This window comes from Gallus gallus, chromosome 3, assembly GCF_016699485.2.
Source record: "Gallus gallus isolate bGalGal1 chromosome 3, bGalGal1.mat.broiler.GRCg7b, whole genome shotgun sequence".
NCBI lineage: Eukaryota > Metazoa > Chordata > Aves > Galliformes > Phasianidae > Gallus > Gallus gallus.
The window spans coordinates 24,543,041-24,568,030 of NC_052534.1; the positions used below are offsets into that span (position 1 = coordinate 24,543,041).

Sequence of the window (24,990 nt, forward strand, 5' to 3'; positions counted from 1 at the left end):
AATGTTTGAGACCTACAAGTGCAAACACAGCAGAGGCACTACAGGGCTTATGTGAGAAAATAATTATTCCATGTAGAAAGGAAGTTGGCTCACTTTGAGCAGAGGTGTTAATAGACTAACCTTTTTCCCCACACCAGCCTGCTTACCTGAAAATATGAAAACATCTCTTAACGTGGTGTTGCATTTATTTGAGATGGGTATCATATCCCACACATGTTAAATATCTTGCTGCATTTCAGACTAAGATGGTAGTTACTCTGAATGTCAGTTATAAGAGTTATTCACTTTAAAATAAACGTTAGACAACTGCACTGCAATTTAGTAATTTGGGGGCACAGTGGCACATAGATCTCACTTTACAAATAGGGTTGAACTTTAATAATAATAATAAAGAAACATCAGAATAGATATCCTCCCCCTTCCACCGTGTTCAGGATAGTTAACAAGAACTGGATCCCAAATGCCAGCAACAAGACAGGTTCTTGGCAAACAGTAGACTGCTTCACCCCAGAGATCCACCAAAGCAAGGTTAAAACCAGCAGTAACAGGAGCAAAGCAAAAGGTGGAGGGATCACAAAGATCTAAGGAAGAAAGGGTATTTAGTTCCTCTCAAAGGCAGCATATCTTTGTTCTCTAAACAAACTTTGCTTTAGTCCCGCTGTCTCCAATATGTGTCACTTGCAATCAATGGTAATTCCTTGCACCGGCAAAAGTGAGAGCAATTGCATAGACATAGCATTAGCAATTTAAGCACTGAGCCATCCAGCTGATGTGGCTGCACCTGAGTAACGCTTCCCCCAGACTCATCTTCCTCTATGTGCAGTAAATTAGTTTCCTCTGCCAACATGTATGAAGTAGGCCCCTAACCCTATATGAAGTTTTCAAACTTAGCCCTGCTGAGAGATCCAAGCACTTGTGCAGCCATGCCTGCAGGCTGGGTAGGATTCCAGTGACAGTGAAGGCATGGGACAACCTCTTCTCCTGGCTTCTTTCCAGCCAGAAGTGCACAAGACTCCAGCCAGAGCACACATCAGTAACATCCTCCACAGCAATAAATACATTAGCATCATCAGCAGAGCTCTGCTGCTGCAAAGTGGGCAGCAGTGACCTGGGGCACTTGTTCTTCCACCAAATTCCTCTTACCTCAGGGGGATGAAGGACTAGCATGGACAGGCAAGAAATAATTGTCTGCACCTCATTCCTTGCAGTCCAAGCATATAACTATTCCTGCCTGGTCCTGATATATTTCTGGATAGACTTTGGGCAAGGACAAGGATGATCCGTGTTGTCTCAAGTTGAGTATACCCACACATTTTATTTAAGGTCTAAGACAGTTTACAAGAGAGGCAGTGCCTAATGTCTCATACTTGTCTCCCAAAGTAGGAAAGTAGAAATAAGCTGTTGGGCCATACAGTGGAAGTTGGAAGATGCTGCACATCAGCTGCTAATCTGTGAAGGAAGGGTTCCCAGGGCATCCACACCTCGGAGTAAGTCCTTCTTCAGCACCTTTTTCAAGACTATAGACCTTTATGCTAGCAACTCTACAGCACAAGTACTGGGAGAGGAAAGGAGGGGGGGCCTTGCATTATATACCCTTAAGTAACTCTTACATCTGTTGCAATTAATTGGTCCATCTCCTTTGCTCCTCCTCAAACAGAAACTATCTGCCCTTAAGAGAGACTTCGCTTTTGCACTGTTTGTGGATATGGGTGTGTGTACTTGGGTGTGTTTGGTTTTTTATTATTGGTTTTATACACTCTAAAATAAGCAAGTTGCAAGTCTACTTGCTTTATGGAAATATACAACATAAAGAAATAATTTCTCATCAACAGCCCAAGGCAGATCATTCAAGCTATTTGCAAAGATGTTAGTGTGCTAATATACAGTATGCATGGGCACCTTTTACACGTATCACACACACCTACGTGTCTGGAAACAAATCAATAACTCCCTACACGAAAGCTTGCGTGTCTGCTCTTATTAGACATGGGATGGTGCCCTGGGGAGAGCCACAGGCATTCCATTACTGAGGATCAGTGCCTGAGCAAAATGGAAAGGCTGCTAAAAATAAGCAACATTTGCTCATTGGTATAAATAACAAAAGTGAGAGAGAAAGAAAAACAGAAAGAGAACAAGACGAAAATGAAAACTGGCCCCGGACCAGGGCTCACAGAATGACTAGTCTCCTCCTCATTGCCAATTCTGTCACCATCTCCAGTATGGGCAAGGTACTTTACGGTGCCAAGTGCCCTCAGCTTCTGTACTGAGAGGACCATTACTTGCAGATTTGCAGTGGGCCTGAGCACAGAAGGAAGCTCCCCACAGCACATGCATCTGTCCCTATAAGTTTCAGGGCTTGGAAGCACTGAAACAAGGATGCAGCACTGCACAAGCACACAACACCAGTGCAATCCATGTTACAGTTTCTGAAGCAGCTATTTGGTTTATCTCAGTTTCGTTTATAAAGTAAATTATGGGGGAGGAGGAGGGAAGGAATGGGGCACCACTTTCATTAATCTAACATTAAAAACTTCATCCTCTCTTTAATGAAGTAGAAATAACTTCTGGATTCCTCTTTTTTACCAGACTTCCCAGCAAATAGCTTCTAGAGTACGTTGGCTGCCTGTTCTCAAGTACTAAAGCTGAGAAGTGCCTATCTATATTTGGAGAAAAATCAGAAGACCAAGCTAATTAAAAACTCACACTTGCCCTGTATTCGTAAAAGTACTGTGCACCCCTGTGGCTCCAGACCTCTCAGGGTGGGCTGCCTTTTTATACAGCTGCAAAGGTTGAAGCTGAATATGCTTACGGTTATTTTCATTTTAGGCCCTTATTAATAAGAAAAAAAATAATTAGGAACCAGTTCCCATGTGGCACACTCAACCTTACCTCTGTTTCCACTTCATGAACTGTATTGTAATAAAGCACAAAAAAAATTCTATTAGCCCAACAATTAAACAAATCATGGTATTAACAACTCCCACTCACCGCCTTAAGCAGGTTTAGCTGGGAGAGCTGAAGCAGCTGTCTCTGTCCTGTGCCTCTGCCAGAGGTCACCATCCTGCAGTGGGATCAGCTGATCCCGCTGGATAAACTCCCAAGCAAGTGCAGTCTGCAGGCTGCAGCATTAACATAAACCACCTCCAATTTCAGTTTACTCTGGCAGTAACCTCCTAGAAAAATAAAAGGGAGGAAGCCTAAGGTTGGTAACTGTTTCATCTCTTAGTATCAGATAAATCCACCTCTGATTACATTTCAAAGCCCTAAAAAATGAAACAGTTGAGAAGTTTATAATAATGTTCTGGCTTGCCATGAATTAACATGAATTCTCAAACTGAAAAAGGTCACTAGCGTAACCATTGAAATGCAGAGCTAAAAGAAGGGCTAAAAAAGGTCCTCTAAAGCTTATCCAGGTATGTGCAGACTTCAAACATTCTCAAAAATAGCTACAGCTGCTAGCTCTATAAAATTAAGCCCCTTCCAGACCTGGAGCTAGGACAAATTTGAGTACCTCTCTCTGTATGGCCCAACAGTGTTGGGAAGTCCACATTATCGTAGCTACAGTATGAATTCTTGATGCAGCAGAAAGACAAGAGGACAAGGATCCTATCTCCACGTGGCTGTTTTTCATGCTGAGTAAGAGAAGGCCAGATCAAAAAGGATGAAGGTCTCTTTGGCTCCCAAAGTAGAGATACCAACACGTACAACAGGTTCACACACACATAACTATGGAGAAAACAGCAGGTGGTTACATATAAGTTTCTAACGCATGCATTTCACACATTGTCAAATGCACACAAAATAAAGATGTAGGTTTCAAGTAATGGTATGAATGAGGAGAGTACAAAAATGTGACTATACCTTGACTACACGCAAATGGTACAAAAGGAGTGCCATAGCCTCCATGTTGTGGGACATGCATGCAACAGGAGATAAGAACTAAGGGCAAGATTTGTTACACTGAGTCTCAAGCGTGATGCTAAGAAGGCTGGGAGATGGGGGAGGGTTGAGGAACTTTCACAAAAGGAGGATGATCTGCGATATCTTAGAGGGTTTTTTCTTCATAGTGTTTGAACCACACACTTACACAGTGGCAACACCACAAAGCCCGGTAGAGGTGCCTCACACTGAGACAGAGGAGAGCGATCCTCTGTTGTGGTTTCCACCGCACTTGCCCTGGCCTCTTACGCACAGCTTATGCTGACATCTCTCCAGTGAGCCCAGAGAAACCAAACACTGACACAGACACTTCATGCGGCCCTCACACTCCCCATCCAGCTAGTATGGGTGAGTCCTTCAGCAGAGCAGGACCAGTACATGATATGCAGCCCTGACCATGCCACAGTTTCAGGACTGTCCCACCCAAATGACCCAGAAGCACAGCAAGCTCAGGAGAAGAGCAGCAGCTTGATGCCACCGGCTGCAGCCCCAGTGGGCCAGCAGCTCCCTCAGGCTGGAAGTGCATGTCTAAACATGGCTGCAAAGGCGCAACCAGAGCGCTGGTCTCATTTTTCCCTCTTAAATGTTTAAAGCAAGTTAGTGCACACAATGATGCGAGTTGTCTTTTTCTGCTATTGAAAAGCAATCCAGGGAGAGGGCGTTCACTGGTTTCTTACCTTGCAGTGTTTTTACCACAAAATGCTCAGTGACCAAAGACCAAACACAATGACATCACCACAACCAGTAAGAAAGTAAAGAAATAACAAGAAAAGGATTTTCCTTCAGCTTGCCTAGCATTAAGTTGTTAAATCAAATGCAGGGGAAAAAAAAACAACAAAACATCTTGACAGTTGTACACAGTTAAGAATTAAGGAAGATCTGAAAACATTTTAAAATGCAGGTTGACAAATCTGACTTCCTGTATTGTTGAGCCAATGAAACTCACTCCATTTATACTTTTGTGTATGGCTCTCACTTGCAGTAGTATTTTTATTAAATATTTTGGCCAACAAAAGGCAATAGCAAAACCAGAAGGGAGACAAGACGTTCTTTTTCAGGGACACTGGAAACTGATTCAGCAAAGTGGGACAAGGGAAAGGCTAGGAAATACAAATCCACCCTACAGTTTAACTTAAGCCAGAAAGTACTAGTCTACACACACAGTTTTTATAACCACTTGATAGCTCAGATTTGGTTTAGAAATCAATATGCAGAAAGCTGAACAATCAACCGATCTGGATAAATAGGCCAGCATTTAGGACTTGAGAAAAAGTTACGTTAATAGTATAATATATAGAGAACAAAGTGTATTTACCAAAGGTCATACAGGTCTCTTTCCAGCAAGAAAGACCTGCTTTGAGAAATGCAGGAGCCCATTTTCTGTTTGTCCACCAAAGGAGTAGGTTAAAGAGAGGTGCCTGGCAGAGAGCTGGGCTGGGAGGAGACTGGAGCCTAGGAGAGGCTCGTCACCTCCTTCCTTCAGATGATGTTGATGACAGTGGCATTAGCTGCACTACAGTGCAGAAAACAAGCAGAAGGAGCTCTCACTAACAGCTGGATCTACAGAGGAAGTAAGCAAAAATGTAATAATGCATCTTTTTAGCAGTCAGAGAAAATAGCTAACCCAGGAGAAAACAAGAAAAAAAAAGAGCAATACCAGAAGCAAGAATGGGAAGGGACACCAGGGTGTGGTGTAGGGACTGCCTGCTCCAGCATTGTGGAAAAGGTTTTCGCTGCTACAGTACTGTCATGTTCTTGCAGTACAGCTGTTCAGGGCCATGCCTCCCCCAGGGAGCATTGCAAGCGGCTATGGGTACATTAGGAAGGTTTCATCATGGGCTGTTCTGTCTGGCTCTGCGATGATCCACAGCCACATCTTACACCAGGTTTCTGCCACACAGCAAATTTCAAGATGACAGTAAGTAAAACCCTGGAAGGGAAAGTGCAGGTATTGAGATGGATTGTTTGCAGCCATCAGATCTGTGCCCTATTTTATGCCTGCAAATGTAATGTATATGAAAGGTGATTTGGCAATGGTGTGAAGAGGCTCTGTCTCTGAAACTCCAACCTTTCTCTCAGTTTCAGGCTATGCCATCCCTCCTATTTTATTTTCAAGCAGCTAACTGGCAGAGAAAACCATGATGTAAGCTAGTAACTACACAAAATTAGCCCTAGCCAACTGTGAATTCATTTGTTCTATTTGCAGTCTCTCCTTTGCTGCAACATAAAACTTGCTAAAGTCAGCATATTTCATCACGTTTAAAATTGTAACAACAGCAAAAGCACAAAGAAAAATATCGCTAACGCAAATGATGAACAAAACTCCAGCCTAGGGAAGATTGCAGCAGCAGAGAATTTTAGTGTGCCTGAACTACCTCACTGCCACCTTTCATTTTCTAGCTCCTGTTCAGCCTCTTTACCAAAATTAAAAATGAAAAGTAAAAATTGTAGTCTCTTCCTGTAGATAATAAAAGAAAATACTAACCATGCTCATTTGTAGAATAAGACATTTTGCAAGCTCTAAGTATCTCTACGTGATTAATATCAAAACGAACAGCACTTGCTAAATAAATCTGTGCTAATCTAATCTAACAGCAGCTAACCACTCTCTGTGTTTCCCTATTGTTATACCCCTAGGAAAGATTTTCCTAGCCCTCCCCCATGCTCCTTAACTTCCTGTACTTCCTGCATCTCAAAGGCACGCAAATGCATGCTTAACAGTTTCCCCCCTTCTTTGACACACACTTTTTTTTTCTTCTTCTTTTAAACAGGCTAGAAACAAACACACATGTATTTATTTACACTGCGATAGTCTCCAAAGGCTCCATTCAGCCCTGTGGTTAAAGCAAACATCCAATGAGAAACGTAAGTCCAGAGTTCAAGCGGCAGCGATCAATGCGCTGAGTTCATATGCCGGCAAACGCCAGCATGTGGGTACCCACAAAACAGAGAAGTGCTCTCCGGACTCCAGCAGCACTGCAAGGTATAATTGCTTCCTCCATTAAATTGCATGGTATTTGATGTATGGAAATGTATTTCCCCTTGCATAGGATTTCTACCCCTTACATTGTCACAAAAACTGGTTTCTGTTCCTTGGTCACTGCACACGTGTTATCATGATGACTAGGCACAACCCTTATATGCACTCCGTCAAATTACGTGGGCAGGTCAAGCATTATTAGAACAAAGCCAGAAAACACACAGCCAAATGTAAGTATGGTTTCTTGACTTGGATAAGATTAAAAATAAATAAATAAATGACAGTCTTCAAATTGAAGGGCAAACATTTGCAAACAGAAGGACCTCTTAATCTAAAGGACCCCTTTAATAAGTATTTGGACATACTTATTAAAGCCCAGTCCCTCGTTAGTAATCTTTTTCAGCAAAACAGGATAGTTTTGTTTCAGAAGTTCCACACTGCTAAAATCCCAGGTAACAGCAGTCTGCTAGCCTCCACAGCTGAGCACAACCCACAGTTCCACCAGGACTTGCCCGCCACAGCAAGCTCTGCGACTGTCACTGTTGGCCCAGACGTACCCGGGTCCCTTTGCAACACAATCCCTCTGTGAAAGCACAGAAAACAGTTCAACATTTGCCAATCGTGCCAGGGCTCCAGCAAATCTTATTGCAATAATCAGCATGTTCTGCCTGCTTTGCTGCATGAAGTGGATCCCTACACTGGTCTGAACAATAACTATTGAGTTGCTTTTTCTTCTTGCTCATCTGATACAGTTTTTAAAGGTGCATCTCTACTGGATAAAATAAATAAATAGGTCAGGCAGCGAGACTGGCTCGAGCACAAACAAGAGAACCGCCCCTCCTCATCTCTACACCATCATGCTTGGTTGTAAAAGGTGATGGTCAAAACAGCAATAGCTGTCTATTAAGGGTTAGTTTTTCCATGTGGTCTACCTAGTGGGAGTCTTTTAAGAGAATAAATCCAAGTTTCAGGTGAGGATGCTGAACTGTGGTATTAGGCATAGGTCACTGAGGTGCTCCCTTCACACTCAGAAAAATTTAAGCCTTTGATTTGAAAGATGGAGAATGTTTCCAGAAGGTAGAAATCTTACAGATGAAAATAGATTGCTCTTGAACTGTGGGGCCAGGAGATGCCTACCAGATGAACAAGACCGACCTCTCCCCTCCCCTAATCAATCAAAGCAGGCATTCCAGGAAAAGAACCTCCAAATGTGTTCTCCTGAGCAAGGTGCAAATATCCAAACATGTTTAGGCTAAGCTTTAACCATACCGCTGGTAGAATCACCCGGCTCTTGCGAACAATTCACTATGTGGTCTTAAATAAATCACTTACATGTGATCAGCACTAGAGGGGAAAAAAAGTTTTCTGCTCCTTTTCTTTTCATGTATAAAGGCATTATGTGAAAACAGGCAGAAGTATTGGCTTTTAGCCAGGAGAAAAGGGGGGTGGAGACAGTTGATACATCTCCATTTATAGGGAATCATCATTTTCCTAGTTTGAAAAGAGGTTTTTAAATGAGATCACCGTACCCTAGAAGGTCACTGCAGTAAGTGAGAAAGTGAAATTTTCAGTTGTATCTAGTAACAAGGATTAGGGTATTAAAGCAAAATAAAAATACACAAGAAAACATTTGGGAAAAAAAAAAGCTTTCATTACATAAAGTAAGGCATATTCATAGCTCAGAAAGAAGAAAAACAACCATCTAAGGGCTAGACATAAAATATAGAGTTCCTCCCTATCCTTTGAAGGTCACCCTTATTCTTGGTGAGGTTCTCCCTCTACAGAAGGCACAAACAACAAAAATCACATCTGCTGATTTCCTCTACAGAATTCTTAAGATTTTTTTCAATTTTCGTCCCACCTATCAAACAGCTATTGACACTTTTCTACAGCCTAGAAACCAATTAATTTGTATTAGTAGAGTGGGATCATTATCTGGCCCAATGAGTAAAAGATGACTCTGTCAATCTGCTTTTGGGAAGCGTGGGTTGAGCTAACCAGCATCAAGCATGAATCAAAAAATAAACAAAGCGGGGTGATGCACAAGGTACAGCTGGATGATAAAGTTAAACAGGATTTTGTGAGATCCCCTTCCACCAGGCTGTATCTCCCAAGTACTGAAGGGCTGGTGGAGCTCAAGCCCTACAGATCCTTGCACAAAGCACAGCTGGCAGCTAATTTGGAGTCAACCATTTCACACTCACAAGGCAGGGATTCAAAGCCAAATCCCCGGCCCCCTCCTACTTTCCAACACTGAAACAATTTAAAGCAGATCTAACACCTATGTAGTACTGATTTGGTTATCTTCAAAATCCCCATTGTTGTGTTTGAAGAGCATATCGTCCTAGAATAGCCTTCATTTGATAAACAACTCCTTCTGCATGTCAGCTGAACAACAGTTTTGGTCTTTATCACAAGAGGACCAGCAGCAGAAACCGTGTTTGGTGAAGAGGGGGAGATGGGGGCTTCAGCTGAAAATAGAGGTCATTGTCAGCCGGACTTGGGGCTCAGGGTTTTAAATAGGTTTTGGAATGCGGATATGAAATAGTTAAAAGAACCTCACCTCCAGCCCTTAAAGAAGAACTGCTGAATAGGCATTATAAGAGTCAGGTATTGGGGCTGTTTATGTGTTGTACACCAAAGTTAACTTGTATGGAAAGGTCAAAATACACAGGTACCACAGTACCAAGTCCTTAGAAAATGAAAATCCTCTCAAAAAGAAATAGAGAATTCCAAGAAAAGTAGCTTTTAAAAACATTTTCAAAAAAAAAAAAAAGATGATTAAGGTTAAATGCATCTTAGAAAAAAATGTTATGCAATCTTACAAAGTTGTCTAGGCCAGAAATTTCTGTACTTTTTGCACAGTCCATAGGAAATGAGCAGATGTGCTATGATTAGTATTTTTCACATTCCAGAGGTGCACTTGGTGGAATGTTACCATTTCTGAAGTGTTTACTTTATGAAAAATATTAATTCTTATCAAAAAAATATTTTTGACATGATTCTATAATGATAACTTATAACATGATCGTGTATTTTACCTCAGAAACTCCTTCAGCATGGCTGAAAACCGTTTTACTTCTTCAGTTCTTCAGACCAGTGGGCATAGGAGTGTGATACACACACCCTGAAAACTGTCACAAGACGATGTTATTTTGTGCAATCCTATAAAGCAAGCAAGCTCAAGAAAGCTATCTATATTTCTCAGAAACAGACATACACTCAAAAAGCTGTCATGTGGGACTTCAAAGTAACCTAAACAATGTGAACATCTCCGACATTGCTATCAGCTGCCAGGCCTAACTGCCAGCACACCCACCATGCGTTGATGCCAGCTCACACAAGCAGATTAGGCCATGGATAAAACGTCTGAGTTTGGAAAACACAGTTGGTACTGCCTGGTTTCTAAGTTTTCCACAGATAGAGCATCTGGGCAATGTTAACTGTGGCATTCTGTAAACACTGGCTGGACGCTACGCCAGTGACAAAGTGGCAGTGGAAGGCTGTTTTCCTCTGTTTTGGTGGTAATCAGATGGAGCAGACAAATGTTGTGCCTGTGGAAGTGAGCTCTGGAAGTAGTTAAAGAAGCGTTCACAGCACAGTCTGCAACAGATAAGGAGACGATGCTCTTCAAAAGTTAGAAACATCCGCCCAAGCAACACCAAGAGCCACAGATACCTCAAACACAACTTCAGCCAGGAAACAAGGCTGCTTTTTAGGAAGATTTCCAGTGCCGGGGACTAGTGACATGGCAAAGTCTTGATCTATTAACATCAGCAGCAAAGCTTCCCACTGGTCAGAAGTGATGGTATTTCTACCAAAAATCCTACACATTGTGCCAGCAAATTTTTAGGTCCTGCCATTACTGTTTATGCAAGTCAAGGAGACTATAGGCACAGTTGAGTTCTCAAAAGAGATGGGAAATACTTCTATGTAACTGTTAGACCAGATAATTGTTTCCTTCTGAAACAAGCTACACATAAAGAAAGCATAGAGTTGTTTCCCATGTGAAGAAGGAGAAACGCTTTCCATCTTTTAAAGTTAGCTTGACTTGAAAGGAGCTTGGAGCAAAAAGGAGAAAAGCAATGGATTTATTTTAAGGAAAAATAATGACTTTATATAGTAAAGGAATTATTTAAAGACTTTGAGCAACATCTCCAGAAAAAACAGGCAGTTCACATCTTCATCCCATCATGCCGCAGACAGATAAACATCATATATGTAATAGGTATATGCAGATATATCCCTGAGAAAAACTGTGTTATGGATTTAAAAAGAAAAGTGAAAAGTAGCCACAGACTAAAGGTGGGAAGGAAATGAAGCCAATTATGGAACTAGGGCTCTGAGAGCATGCTTTCAATATTCACAATAGAACCTCAGGATCAACAAGATGGCTGTGAAGGCAATACAATGACACAGAACAACTCCTTTAAGGAAATCAAATCATACTGCATAAGTTTGGAGGCCCATCAGACAGCAGAGAGAGACTACAGCAAAAACAGAGACCCCTCTTCTAAATGCAGCTTCTAGAAAAATACATGTTTTTCTCCTGCTTTATTTTTCTATTTCACAAACTGTCAAACGTTTATGAAAAGAAAGCAGAGATGAGATTGCATCTGGCTTATCTATGGCGCCATTTGTTGCTCTAGGGAGACCACTTGGAAAATGGCGATGAATGGTAAGTTGGTGAATGATATTAATAGAGAAATAGACAAATTTCTCTCAGTGCTATGGTTAACTCTTCAGAACTCGCATCTTGATCTCTCCCTTTTCTTTATGAGTCCTGAGCAGAGGGTAGTGACTAATTACATCTCCCTGAACAAGCTGCTTTCCCTCCAGAACATTAGCATTTTTCTCCATTTCATTTCCGTAAGTACTGTATATTTATTTCTTCCTGATTCAGCTCCTTAGATACAACAGATCAGTCTCTCGGACTTCAATAAAAAGGATGATTCATACCTTCAGCATGAGTCAAACAACATCTAATGATGTTTTTGTTGTTTTTTTTTTCCCCGAGAGTATATGCAGATAATGCAGAGATTTAAGGGAAAGATTCCACCATTGATACCACCAAGCAGAAAGCTGAAGCATGCAAACCACTAAGTACTTATTGTAAAGATGTATCTTTGTTGAATGAAAAGAGCATCCTTTCAAGAGCCTTAATAAAACTTAAAACAAAAAATGGACAAAAATGATTCGCAGTTCCCAAGTGAACACTGCCATTTACTTAATTCAATATTACTTTCAAAAGTTTCAGTCACAGTAGGTCTTGTCTCTTGCCAGAGAAAAAAATACACTGAACAAGGATGACAGCTGAATAATTGATGTTAATGTCAACCATCCCCAAACTTGCCAAGTTGCTCAAGTTTACAGCAAGGAGTTCCCTCATTTTCAGCTCTTTTTTAGGCTTTGACAAAATACGGAAATTCTGAGACCATTTCAGAGCACTCTGCAGTGACATGTGACACTTTATACTTTCAGGCCAGACAAGATCCACCTTCCATGATGAAGTCTTCTGATAGAAAGCAATTGTGTCACAAATTGTTGTTTTTTTTCCTTGTTGACTACTAGATCTTGGTCCCGCATTTTGTTTCACTACAAATAAGATTACAAGTGTACTCATATTTTAATTGAGACTAAAAATGAAAACAGAAAAAAAATCACCCTCATCCATATGAAAAAAAGCCAGTCATTCTTTGAAATCAATTTCCTGCGTTCATATCACTATAGTTTGACACCTGCTTTTTTTTCTCATTTTCTCATTTCTGCACAGGATGTAGAAACTCGGATACATTCCATTAAGTAGGTTTCTGCATCACCAATTAACTCCATCCTACTCACTCTTAGTGGAAGAAGTAGTTGTTTTCTTCTTCACTGAAAAGCCCTTTCCAAGTAGCAGAAGAATCCAAGAACAAAACCAGTTTTGAGCAATAGTGTCATTCTGCAGCTTTCGGAACATGGGGATTGAATGGTAATATAGAACAAAGAGCACTGAGAACAGAGACACAAAACTTTTTCTTGTTTTTTGTTTTTCCTCCATTTCTAGTGGTAGAGGCATAAAAAGGAGTTAAGTCGTCACTCCAGTAACACTGGAGATAACTTGTGTTGCACACACCTATGGAAGTTGTTCAATTAGCACCAGCCTTCCTATTGCCTTTAGTTCCTCTGAAACAGAAATTGCATGCACAGCTTTTCTTATGAACGCCTCAGACCAGATTATTGCTCCTTATGGGCTTTTAAGGTGAGATACGTAAACAATAGGTCACTGATACTGCCTAATTGCTTCCTTTGTTGTCAATTTCATTCCAGAGGCATTTGCATTTTAACTTCAACACAGCGAACATATGCAACTGAGTCCGCTCCGTTTTGTGTCTGTTCAAAATTAAGAGAACAGAATTTTGAGATTTTCTGCTTGATATTCTCAAAACCTGCTCTTGGCACTGTCATTCGGTCCAAAACATTTAAAGACCATACACAAAGTACAAAACCTTGCCCTTTAAAGCTATGTCCAAGGACTTTTCTTTATTTATTTTTGAAGACATCTTAATTTCAACCTAATACCTAATGTTAGACAAATTGATTTATTATTTCCTTGTGCATATTATCAACTATTTTATATCGCAAAGTTTAATCCATGTTCTGGAACTTATGTTTTAGGACACATCACTTGTAACTTATTAAATAACACTTTTCCTTTAAAGAGAAGTGACCTCCTGAAAGGAAAGATGTATCATAATTCATTTATAGTCAGTTACATTTTAGTGTAACAGAAACACAGACTACACACAGCAATAAGCCAGCAACAGAAGAACTGGAGTAGAAAAGCTTGAGAACTAGTCCCAAATCTCTAAGACACGCACAAAGGCCTTTAAAACAACATTTCCACTCACTTGAAGCAGCAATGTACTCTCGTGCCCTTATTATCTTTGTTGGAGTTAGTCTTGCAAGCAGAGTTAGAGGACTTAGATCCCAAATGTTTAATCTAAAAGCCACCTCAGGCTTGGAATAAATTTCACTGTGGTATGCAGCTGCGAGGGAAGGAAAAAAAAATCTGAACTGCCACTCTTCAGACCTATTGTCATCAGAAGGAGCAGAGGGTTCTGAACACCTCATAAGCCTGAGCCCTGCAGTTCAGTTTAATTACAATAGTAGCTATACTCAGAAAACAAACAAAAAAACCCAAAACAATAACTCAATGTCTTCCTCATGTTTCCCTAGTGCATAAGTTCCATGTTGCATGTTCCCTCCATTGCTTTGTCCAGGCCTCTAAAGCCATAGAAAAGCTGTTGCACCATTTCTCGGGGCATTTGTTCCCAAGTTTCAATGGGAAAGCAAATAAAAGGCAGAGAATTGGGGACTCAAACAGCAGAGGGTAATTCTTCCTCTTGTGAAACATCACAGCTTGAAATTATCATCAAACTGTCATACGGAAAGAAAAAAAGCAAACTTATAAATCATACTACATGCAAAAATGCTTCATATTCTTAATGAACTTCTGATATCCCAATGAATTCATGATGCAGTTTTAAGTCACTAAGACTATGACATTTTGCCCACAGAACCAAGGAGGCTGCATGAACAATGTGGGAAAGAAGGATCAAGCGTTAAGCCCTTCAACTTACAGGGGTGTGCTTGGTGCCTTCAGCTTTATCAGCATCACCTGCTAGACAGACTGGGGTCTTGTCTTCACTGCCATACCCTTGCCACTTTCTTGCAACGTTGGCAAACATCTGAGTGACTTCTGTTTCTGTAAGTGAAAGAACTCTCAACCTGCTGGACTAGCTAACATACCAGATGCTCAAATCATTCTTTTGCACCAAGAGACTCTTCTATTTGTCCTGCCAACAACATGAGACTATAAAACCATCTGTTTTTCTTTCATGAGCATAAGTCTTCCCATAAGTCATCAAATCTGCTATTTCCCCGAGATCTGCCTGCAGTCCAACCGATCCCAACATCTGGCACTTCCGGGACTGATTAAATAGTGCAAACTGTCATTTACTGAACCCTGAAACAGAGAAAGACTAATGGCGCTTATGCAATGTAGTGCCAATGGTCATTATTACTTAAAGAGTGTCTCATTTGTTCCGAACCCTGTTGGCATGCAGTGCGACCGTGCTGTGCAACATGCTGGAGGGCAGCAGCTAACTGCACGGTTGGGGGGAAAGGAGAATGCAGTGGCCCAGTACAAAACCCCGGCTCATCCAGAGAACGCTATATGCTCAGGAGTGTTAACAGAGCAGACAGACCTTGCCTGCTTTGGTGTTTCAAAGAGCTCGTCATAAAGCTCCTAAGTAGCAGTAGTGTCTTCCCTACAACACACTTTAAAAGTCTTTCAACTTAAGCTGCTCTTGAGAGCTCAACATTGCGCTTTGCTTTCTCACTCATCCTTCTCGTTTTTTATCAAGCAGGGATGACTAATGCGCTATTGTAATGCACTTTTCACAAGGAAAAAGAAAAAACAACTGGCCAACTGAGGCTGCTTCCACAGTAGTGCCATGGGTGTTTAACATCAAAAAAGAGCCCTCCGCCGGGCAATGGGCGAGTCATTACACCGCGCTTTAAAGCAACAGGCATCATACATAAACCGTGCTCTCATGCAAATTTGACCTACATAATGTTGAAATCTTCTAACGATTTCACAAGTAATTCCAGCAGTAAAACTGGTGTTGCTTTAGCACCACAGGAAGTACCACATTGGCCTCAAAGAGCTTCTAGTGGCATGTTTCAGCACTCTTGCTGCCCTTCCAGTTTCTTGCACTTCGGCCAGCACATCCAGATCGGACTTAAACCTCCTGGGAAGCAGTGTAGCAATGCTTCAAGTCACCAAAATAATAACAACAACAATAAAAAAAATCTAGACTAGAAATATGGCTTAAAACCTTTGACTTAAAATAGTTTGGGATTTTATTCCTTAAAGCCTACAGAACTGTCGAATATTCATCTTAGGCCCTAAATGCATCCAATGGAATTGACAGCGGCTAAGCCAAATGGCACCTCCAAAACACAAGTAGCAATAAGAAAGAGACTGATGTGTTGCTGTAAGAACATTTCAAATGATTCCTCGAAAACTGGACTCTCAAGCACAATTATAAAACGCTGCAGATGATGGCCAAGGTTTTTTAGATACATTCTTTTCCAACAATTTTCAGTGAATTTATATGCTTCTGTTTGAATTATACCTTGATTTCTTTAGAACCAAACCTGTCAATTCTCTGCTTTGATAGAAATTTTGAGGTTTTGCTGGTATTAGCATTTAGTTAATTTAATCATTTTCACATTTTCATTCAATTTTTTAAAGTCATTTTCAGCCCAGAACTATGGAATATAAGGACATGAAAACACACATTCTCAAGATGAGCATCTATCCCAAATCCATCCAGTTTTTTCTACTGAGCACGTAGGTCAATGTTTGTTGTAGTACAAGTCTTTAGTTCACATTTTACATTTAAATAACTATTTCATGCTTCTACAAATGAATCCTCGTTTCCCCATTTCTTTGCAGACGGCCTACAGTTTCAAACTTTGCTCTAAAAGTGAGCACATCTATGCAGAAAAAGGACTCTACTTTTGACTGAAATTCATATGGGCCTCAGGTCACCTGCACAAAAAGCTTATTAAAAGATCATTTTTGAACAGCAGTAATAAATATTAATGCACTGTCTGGCCACAGCAAATACAATCACTTTATTCATTTCTTCACAGAAAGCTTACATTTATTCATGCCTCATCAACCTAAAAATCCTTCTAGAATAGTTATCTTTTAAAGCACCAAAAGTTTTCTTACCCTAATTAAAGTGATGAAATGCTTCTCTGAATCATTTCATTTTGCAATACATGCCTCCAACCCTATGAGGATGCCTTACGAATATTCTTCCTTATAAGAAGCAAGAAAAAAAAAATAGAAGTTATAAATTAGATTGACTAGTCTCTTGGACACAAATCAGCCTCATCTGAAACTCAGAAATGCTACTACTATGTTACAAGATAATGATTTAGAAGTGAAAAAATCTTCAACACATTTGGCAACTAGACGTATTGCTCAGGAAATTACTCAGAAAATTACCCTTGAAGTATCTTTTAAACTACAACAAAAGCTTAGATTCAATTCCAAGCACAATTATTTCATCCATACTAGAGATTTCCATATTCACACTTCTCCTGGAACAACAATTTCTGAAGCATCAAGAAACCAGCCACTTACCTGTTCTACATTTGACTGCAGTTCACTAAGATTTAAATAATCACCTTAGCCAAAAGGACTATAAAGGTTTGAGAAAATTCTTACCATGCTGACTGAACAAACATACAAACACTCCCTTCTTTTGCTTACACCAGACTGAAAGTGAATGCCATTGCTGAGAGGGAAACAAAAACAGAACTGGAAAAAAAAAACCCTATACTTTTTTGTTTCATTTCACCATACAATTTTATTGAATACAATGAAATCATCCTTCACATAAAGACAAAATTTGCAGTGCAAATAAATCTACTTTCAGCAGATGAAAATGCACAAAGCTGAGCAAAAAGCAAATCATCCTACTTTTTCTCCTCCATGACTGACTTGCTACACAGTTTTCTAATGCTCTGGCTAACAATAGCAGACAGGAAGAATGCAGTTCAACCTAGTTTATGTTTAGGAAGAGGAGCACTGATTTCCTACAATTAATCCTTGCATACAGCATCAAGCCAAAGGAGCAGCAGGGGAAACAATGGAAGTCTTCCACATGCGTAAGAATATTGTTTCTGTCCTCTGAAGATTGTGTCTTCAGACAATCTCTATATAAAGACAACTTTAGGAGATAAAGAAAAATAATGATCGCTGTCTAGTGAACAAGAGTAAAATTACAGAACATTTGTGCCACATTTATCACCATGGAATGATTTCTCTCTATTTGTTCCTAGAGACAAATTAAGGCAAAAAAAAAAAAAAAACAAGTAGATCTGAAAGGTTTGCAGAAAGGAAATTCCCTAGGCTTTTCTTGAATTGGTCTTGGCACTTGCAGGCCTCTCTGTCTCCATACAGACTGCTGACAGAAAAACAAGAAAGTTTTTATTTTCCCAGCAGATAATCCATATATTGTCTTTGTGCCATGCATTTTTATTGGGGCTATCATCATAAAACGTGTATCTGAGATGAGAAAGAACAAAAGAGAGGGTAAAGAACAGAGAAAATATGTTCTTTGATTAAAATACTGATGGAAATTTGGGAAATCTGGGCTAGTCTCTGTATTTTGTACCTATTTCCTGCATGACTACAAATACTATGATCTACCCTTTTCTCTTTTTAGCATAATTGTCTTCTCTAGTGAGAATATGAACTCCTGAGCATTAACAAGATTTTCAGCCAGTTTGCTTATCGCTAGATTTATATGGGGAGTGGGCTCATCTGTAATGCATAAAAGTAATAACAGTTGGCCAGAGAGGAAATATCAAAATGAGAAGAACAGGCAAGTATGTTTAACTCCATTGCTTTATGTAGAGATATGCATCTAAAATAGTTCTCATGTTTTACACATGCGATCAAAATGTATGTTAGCAAACAAAAAAAGGCATGCAAGCCAATGTATATAACCAGTGTTAAATAATACCTTATGCATATGAACAAGAACATTGCCCCTCTAAAGCAACACATTTGTTCCTTAGCTGTATTTCTCATGCAAAGAATTCACTTTATGGAACAAGAACACTAACAAAAACCAATATACTGACTAGTGAGATGTGAGCCCAAATAAATTGCACAACACATAGAAGAGTTAGGTGGTGATAACGCACAGGCTGTACTACACCAAAGAGAATGGTCATAGCATACAATTAAATGCATATACACAGCAGTTGGAAATTAATCACCAAACATCTAGGTATTTGTTCCTTCTTTATATTCTTGGACCTTGGACCTAAGCACTTTGATGTTTATTACTTTACTGTTTTACTAGTTATAAAATTAACTAATCTGTCTGCAACAGTTAGCATCTGTTATTTTAAGCAATCTTTGTGAGAAGCACGGAACAGAAAATTCAGACTCCATGGTTGAAGGATAATGACAATTGCATGTAAATAAGCACAGAGACTCATCCGTGTAATAAAACACAATGTCCTCACCAAAGAATGTCAGGAGGCCATTTCGTCCTTACTTACAGCACATAACAACTGGAGACTATTGGGATTCCTCGCAGCCTCATAATTATCCAGCATCGTGTCTGAGAGAATGCATTTGAAAAAGAGAGATCTTGATGGAGAGACAGGCACGTGTAAGTTGATTAATGGTGAATGACCAGTATATGGTTGATATACTCCAGACTCTCTAGCCTTTTGATGTTGTTTGTAAGAATCAAGGCATCTATTTGTGTGTTTAAATTAGGGGTTTTATTGCAATTTTAGAGTTGCTTCTTTCAACATTACCAAATGCAGAAGGCTAAAAGGTTCAAAGTAACCAGCCTCTCTCACAGAGATCCAAGGTTAAGCAAATCAAGTTTCTCAAGTCTGAATAGCTATTATCAGCAATTAAAAAAAAACAGCCATATAATGATAGATAGAGCCACATAAAAGCAACTGAAGAAAACTGGGACAGCTTATCAAAATGAAGGGAGGAAAGAAATACCTGGGCAACATCAGTTCTGATTCGGAACCTTTATCCACTGGTTTTCTTTTGTTGTCCTTTAGCCTAAGGCACAAATAATAGGTATGTAACTGGTGTACGACAAGTTCTAGTTATGATATTAGCAGTGATTCAATTTCTGAGGTATAGAAAACTTAAAGACTTGTGTTTAAATGATGCAAAATTCAGACACAACTATAGTATTACATTACCACCACCAATAGCACTTTACTTTCTAAGGACACTCTCAAAACCTGCTATAAACACCAACACATGAACCAGCAAGGCAGCCAAATGTTATCACTTCTCTTTATAGCTCAGTTCAGTGAGGAAGAATGAAGAACTCAGACAAGAAAAAACAACACCTACTCAGGTCTCCTGAATCCCAAAGCCTCAGCTGTCTTTCCCCAGTAACGCAGATCTCAATCTAAGAGCAAAAGGGAAAGTTTTGCGACCTACCCATAGTAGGCTGTGCTGAGGAAAGCAGCTGAAGCAGAATGGAAAAACTGCCCAGGAGATAGCAGTGTAGACAGAGGTAGGAAAGCTCCTGCCTTATCTGAGGGAGAGAAAGAACTGCACAACACATCAGAGTTTCAATTCTACCAGCAGGTCCAGGCTGCACAGCTCGTCAGATTTGGTCCATTTCTACAGGGACACTGCCAAACACGCTGATGTAGGAAGGGACACAATAGCTGCACTGCTCATCTGGGTAAGCACTGGCAGCAACTGCCTCAAGTGACCCCATTACTGCTGGGGAAGAGAAAAATAGCACAAAACTAGACTCATCTTTCTTGTGTAGACAGTATCTTGTGTGCAAAATAGGGCTTCAGCAAAGCGCAGTTCAAATTTAGGCTTCATCTCAATGGATTTTTGAGTCCCATTCCATAGGTGATTTTATATTCTTTCAAGTTATTATTTAGATCATAAAATATTATCTGTAATTAATTCAGTACTGCAGATGTTTCCTGTGGGGACTTGCAAGCAGACGTCTACACAATGGGGATTTTTGAATTCTCTAGTTGCCCAGGTAGCTGTGAAAAGTGACTGAAGCATGAAAATGAAATTACATGATCCAGCTACAAAATGCATTGTCCTACAAACTTCTAAAGGTTTATCTCTTTCAGGAGCTGGGAGAATTCAGCATTTCAGGATGATGGCATATGCTTGCTTCCTCATTGCCCTAAGAGTTAATCATTAGACAATTACCAGTAATGGTCAAAATACTGAGAACAGAGGGAGCATTTTCTGTCAAAGGTCTGGGAAAATGATATAATGCAAAGTCCAAACTATGTCAGCAAAGGGAGATGAAAAACTAGTCCATTCCCACTGAGATGGCCTCAAAACATACAAAGCAGTTCCTAATTTGTTTGAGAATGCACTTCAGGTTTCATTTTAATAGGTGCTAAGTACACGCAAACAGACATACCATAATTAAGGTGATCAATGTGCAAGAAAGAAAGCACATAAAAAGAACATATGTACTTAAAAGAGTTAAGTAATCATAATAATAATTATTAATTGCATTATAATTAATAATTATTAGGTCATAGATCCTCGGCTGTTCTTTTGCAAGCAGCTTAAAATCATTTCCACGTACTTCATTAAGTTATGCAGCAGAAAGGTATTCCTGAAACAGCTTTGAGCAGCAAATCCCATTTCAGTAAAATAGTATACTTTTTCCACAGAATAGCGAAACCCCAACTGAAGCAGTTAACTATCTCAGTAAGATGCATTATGACTGATCCTTGACAGACCTGGAGATGAGGAAACACTCTAATGAAGATTTTAATTATTTGGGTTTTCATTATGATTAAATTGGAGGCTAAATTAACGCTGTACATGTCAGTAAATAAGTAATGTTCTATGCTAAATAATTATAGGCAGATATGTATAACGGGTTTTCTGGGACAAAAATCATTTTTCCCACCAGTTCTATTCTCAGACACTCTTGGAGGCAGGCACTGCAGATGCTAACTTAAAGAAGGGTAAAGCAAGCACCGGGTTTACAGACTTGCCCAAAAGTCACTCGGAGGCAGAGGCAGCATGGAGAGCGAAGCCTGGCTCTGGCTCTCCAGCCTGCTATGCTGCCAGTGGGCAGGAACTCATAACAAGGTCTGCTGCAAAGTATCAGAGGTGGTGCATTCGTGTCATGCTGACCTGGCAGTGTGCAGAGCCGCTTGTACATGCAGGGCAGTTGGGCAAGCACCACTGTTTCACCCCCAAGGGCTGGAGGACATGGGGTTGTGCAGGGGCAGCAAGGGGGGGGGGGGGGGGGGGGGGGGAGGGGGGTGGCTGCCTCTCACAAATAGTACCCTGAAGTGAGTTTTATAAGATGAATGCCAGTGTAAGATGAAAACAAGTACCCTACGTTGCATATTTGTCCAAATTAAAGACTAACATGCTAGAAACTTCTGCATCCATTCTATCTAAATGAATAAACAGATGATATTGAAATAAAGGAACTTCACTATCATGGGCCTCAAGTCTTTTCTCCATCTCACACATTAGAGAAATGAACAGGAAAATAACATTTTTACGTATTCATCTGCAGCTCCAGCTTTTTCTCTCGTGAAGTCATACAACCACATAAGACACTTACATCACTGCCAAAATTCAAGACCTATAAATAAGGCAACAACCCTCTGGTTCAAATTGAAATATGGGATTCTATTGAAAAGACAGAGAGGAAAATGGAAAATGTAAGAAAATAAACCATGTCCCTTCTATACAGGCATTGTAGTACAGTTAGACAGTAACCAACCGTGATGTCAAAAAAGGAAAAAAGAAAATAACCAGAGAATTATGATTTTGGGGTGAGGATATAAACAGCAGGAACAGACGAGCAGTTAAAAATAAAGAGCCTATTATATTCAAATGAAACAAAGAACGAAGAGAGAAAATAATAGGCTATAAAAACATATCTGTCAGCGAGGCTGTTTGGGGACTGAACGTTTTCCCTGTGAGGTTCTCAGGAAGTACCAGGCACCCTCCAGGTTTAAAGCTTTCATCCCTGGGCTCCCAGCTATATTGGTTTCCTGTATAAAAGGAATTGAGACGAGAAGAAAACATTTGACCAACTGCCCCGGCAATCATACAATGTTTTATACTTCGTGGAGCCCTGCCTAGCACAACAAAACTGAGTATTGTTACAGAGGACTCAAAGAGTCCAACCAATTACGTCCCTTCATGGGTTCGGCTACACTCGCCTTTGATCACCAGCTCTAACTACCAGCAGTAAAACAAACACAAATCTGCAGACAGCATCAATAAACCTTGCAGTGGGAGGGAACAGAGATACTCTATGCCATGTTGGCTTTTTTTTTCCTAAATCCCCAGCAAAAATACCTACTGGCTGTCCTCTGCAATTCACAGGCAGATTCAAAGCCAGAGAAGAGTGACTTTGCTCACTTTTAAAAGCCAGTCACGTGGCATAAAGCAGAAAATATAGCACACATTTAGAAAAAAAAATCTCTAACCCAGGCAAAATCTGGTCTGCTAATTACCAGGAATTCCTCCATGCCCTTATTAAACTCTGGGTTTACATATACATACCTATACGCAATACATACATGTATCCATGACACAATAGTTGGTAGAAACACTTCCCTGTTTAATTCAGTTTGCTTCCTATGTCCATTCCTCCCTGAGGAACTTCCTGCTAAACACAGCCTGAAAGTGGCACATTTCTATCTGTGCTAATACTTCACCATGATCCCACAGTGCAGTACTTAGGCAGTAAAGTGGTTTGGGGCGACTGCATGCTGAACATTGCTCACCTCACGCTGTAACTCGGGCTTTATGTTCCCACAAGGGAGAAGTTCAACAGAGCAGACCTCCCATACCCAAGCAGCCTTTTCAAGCTTCGAGGCAGTGCTTCAGCATAAAACCACAGTGGTTTTCATCGTTCAGAACAGACAGGTTGAAAGCAGAGATCTGAACAAAAGATTAGGAAAGGCAGACTGGTCCAGCAGCTAAGCCACCAGCCTGGTACACATAGATCCCATCTCTGCCTGCAACACAGTTTGTGTCCAGGCACAAAAATCACATTAGCCTCAAGCCTTAGAAATATGCAGAGAGTCTGTATGACCTTGAGACCATCTAGAGTCAGGCATCAAAGTACCTATGAGGGTCTGGAGCTTGTTTACTTTGTGCTGCAATCACTGTCTATAAAATGAGAGATAACGTTTCCCTATCTCACATAGAGCACCGAATGCCCAGTGTGACCAGGACACTCTCCACACTAAGCTAGGTGCTACTCTGCTTTAGAAAGACAAGAAAGCAGAACTGAGGCTTCACATCAGTCTCGTGCTGCACAACTAGCCTGGGAGGGGAATGGTCTGAGTAAAAGCAGGGGACTGCAACCTCACAGACAGGTGAAAGATGAAATAAGATCCTATCCTGTTATTCTTATATCTTTGGGCAGATATTTCTTAATAACCAGTGGGTGCTAACTGGGCTCTACGCCTGCTGTTTGCTTTATCTGGCACATGATCCACTCCCTGCCACAGTGTAAAGCACTCAATTCATTTAGCTGACTCTCCCCAACCGGCAGAGCCAGTCCTCCCTCCCTCTCATCCAGCTCTTCTGCATTACACACCTCACAGGGCATTTAGCCTGGGAGAAGCGCTGCTCCCATGGCTGACTGGCAGAATCCCTGTCTCTCATGTGTAAATACAGGCAAGACAATGATTTTTTTTTTTTAAACCACAACGACCAGAAAATAAGGATTTATTTAAAATTTTCCATGATCTCTTCATGTAAAAGTTTGCATACTATTATTTAAATAAGTCTCTAGCAGCCATGCCGATTCAAAACATAGGATGGGAGAATCTTAAGGAACATACCTTGCATGGCAACGGGAGGTAATTCTGACTTGGGTTCAGCTTACAGCTCACTATAAACTTTGCACATTATCACCCATCTTCCCACTGCCCCTGCTTCCCTTGCACAAAGAATCACAGAATCACTGAGGTTAGAAAAGAGCTCTAAAGATCTCTAAGATTATCTAGTTCAACTGTCCACCTACCACCAATACTATCCACTAAACCATGTCCCTCACTGCCAGATCTACATATTCCTTAAACACCCCTAGGGACAGCTACTCCACCACACCTCCCTAGACAGCCTGTTTCAATGCCCAACCACTTTTTTGGAGAAGTTTTTCCCTAATATCCATCCTGAACCTCTCCTGGCACAACTTGGAGCCCTTCCCTCTCATTCTATCACTATAATCCAGATGGCAAATGATCCAGATCATCTTTTAGCTCATCATTTGTCTTAGCTGTTCAGAAGATAATCTGGGAAATGACATTTATTCGACTGGGAGGATCTACAGCCCCTTGCACAAGAACAGAGTGAGTGAACAGCTAGAGCATTACTATTAAAACACAGCCAAGGCCTTTTCACTTCAGTAGTGCTGCTTACATCTGAATGAAAAAGTAGTGCATGCCAAACAGATAGTAAAAGCTAAAAC

General features: G+C 40.5%; 1 long non-coding RNA gene across 2 annotated transcripts in view; it reads right to left on the bottom strand.

Annotated features, from left to right (window-relative positions):
* The window catches only part of LOC101749926, a 120,118-nt gene that overhangs the window by 63,810 nt on the left and 31,318 nt on the right, over positions 1 to 24,990 (bottom strand). The window contains exons 4-7 of one of the 2 annotated variants that reach the window (XR_005858313.2): positions 19,521 to 19,583; positions 19,058 to 19,119; positions 17,124 to 17,949; positions 16,707 to 16,796 (exon numbers count right to left, since the gene is read on the bottom strand). This is a non-coding gene — a long non-coding RNA (uncharacterized LOC101749926). Of the gene's footprint in view, positions 1 to 16,706; positions 16,797 to 17,123; positions 17,950 to 19,057; positions 19,120 to 19,520; positions 22,553 to 23,293; positions 23,666 to 24,990 lie in introns of those variants that run through there. The other variant, XR_005858299.2, reaches the window with a different exon arrangement.